The sequence below is a fragment of the Haliaeetus leucocephalus genome, unplaced genomic scaffold (assembly GCF_000737465.1).
Source record: "Haliaeetus leucocephalus isolate CR32 unplaced genomic scaffold, Haliaeetus_leucocephalus-4.0 Scaffold184, whole genome shotgun sequence".
NCBI classification, from domain to species: Eukaryota; Metazoa; Chordata; class Aves; order Accipitriformes; family Accipitridae; genus Haliaeetus; species Haliaeetus leucocephalus.
The window spans coordinates 10,503,170-10,505,195 of record NW_010972620.1 but is presented as its reverse complement, the minus strand read 5'-3'; positions in this window follow the sequence as shown (position 1 = coordinate 10,505,195).

The window sequence follows — 2,026 nt, the reverse complement described above, 5'->3', positions numbered from 1 at the left end:
AAGAGGGGGGGGGGGGGGTCGGGGGGCTGTCATTCTTGGTGCAAACATGGGTGACCCCGTGGTGGGCTGGGAAGCACCAAGGGAAGGATGCAAACGCCTCTGTGCAGGCACCCGACTTCCCTGCAAGAAGCAGATCATGGCCATGAGCCGAGGCAGCAGCAGACGTAGGATGAGCCCAGCAGCTGAGATGCTGCCTGTCCCCAGCTACCGTCACCAACCTGCTCGTGTCTCTCCCCTGCCCAAAGGTGGGGTAGGATGGGAGCTGTGGAGGCTTTGGCTGTGGGCCTGAGGATGGCTGGCAGGAGCATCGTCTGTCATCCGCTGTCAGGCGAAGTGTGGCCGCCCCTGGGTGATCCCGCACCGGCTTGATTTTACAGCCATGACTGGCACTTGAGCCTGTTTGCTGAGGGCAGGGGGCACGCGGGGCTGTCAGCTCACGGCTGCCTCTGACCCCGTACGGGACACCATAAATCTCCTGGTTTAAGGCAGCCTGGGCTGTTCTGGACATGGTGCTGTTGAACACGGTGTGTGGTGTGCAGGATAATGTGCGGCCCGACCCTGTGCCTGCTGGAGGTAAAGCAGCGGTGGCTGCCGGTAAGCAAAAGCAACATCTAGGAAATAGTGCCTACATCCCTTTAATTTTTTATATATAAAAACCCAAGGATTGTCTGAATTTAGAGCATCGGGAATATCTAGTGCTGCCTGTTCTGGTTTTGCCCGGTTTTCCTTAGGCAACCTGGAGAGGTGGATATGGGGAGCTGCCTCACCCATGCTGTGGCACATCAGCTGTTTGCACAGCTCAACATGGAGGGTTTTTATCCCAAGCATGTGCTGAACTGACAAGCTGAGTGTGTGAGTGTGTGCTGCCCCTGGAAACCTGCCCCTGCTGCAGCTGAGCACCTTCAGTACCCATCCTGCCCATTCCTGTGGTGCTCCTAAAGACTTCCAGTTAAACGCAGGCTTGGCCTAGGACTTCTTTCTACATGTAGGAACCCCCCTCAGAAACATCCTTCTGGCCTTTTGCACCAAGAAAAAGGGAAGGAAAATGCACAAGGGGCTGATTTTGTGGGAATTTTTTTGCCAGAACAAGGCGGTTGCCCGCCCTGTGCTGTGCTAGGTCTGATGATACTGATGCAGGGGCTGTTTTTCTCCTTGAGCCCTGTGGGGCCAGCCCAGGGACGGGGCAGTGCCCGGGCTCCCTCGCCCACCTGCAGCACCCCCTAACAGTGATGACGCTGGGCAAGACCAGGTGAGACCCCTGGGAGATCCATCCCTGGAGGTGCGTTTTGGGGTGAAGAGCTGAGCGTGCGGTGGGGAGTGGCGTGAGGGCACGGGTGCCTGAGCAAAGGGGGAAAACGCGCGAGCTGGATGTCAGCGCGTGTGTGAGAGAGAGAAACGTCCTGTGGCTGCAGCTGGCGTGTGCCTATGTGTGCAAGGTGTGGGGGGTTTTTGGGGTAGGGGTGAGCAGAGAGGAGCGCGTGTGTCCGTGCTGGGGGGTGCGCAGCGTGCGTGTACAGGGTTGCGCGTGAGTAGGGGGGCTGCGTGTGTGAGGGGTGTGAGCGGGAAGGAGGGGGCCGCACGGGAAAGGCCGTACGGGTGTGCAAGCTGTTGCGTGCGTGAAAGGGTCTGTGCGGGGGTGGGGGGGCTGCGTGGGTGCGCGCGCCAGGGCTGCGTGCAAGCACCCGTGTGTGTGCGGGAGGGCTGCACAGGCGTGTGCCCGGCGGTGTGCGTGTGCAGGCGGGCCGTGCACGCGCGTGTGTGCCCGTGCGGCGGTGCGGCCCGCCGCTCTGTCACTCAGAGGCCGGCTGACAGGAGCTGCCTCTCCAGCGGCGGCAGATAGCGCTGATTGCTGATTCGAGGAAACAAAATAGCAATTGTAATTATGGGCTCTGATAAGATAAAGGAGGGCGCGGGGAGCGCGGGGACCGGCAGCGGGGCACGGCCGGCAAATTAGCAGCTGTCACTCAGCGCCGAGCAGGCGGCGCCGGCCCCGGCCCCGGCCAGGTACCGGCCCCGGGGGCCGCCC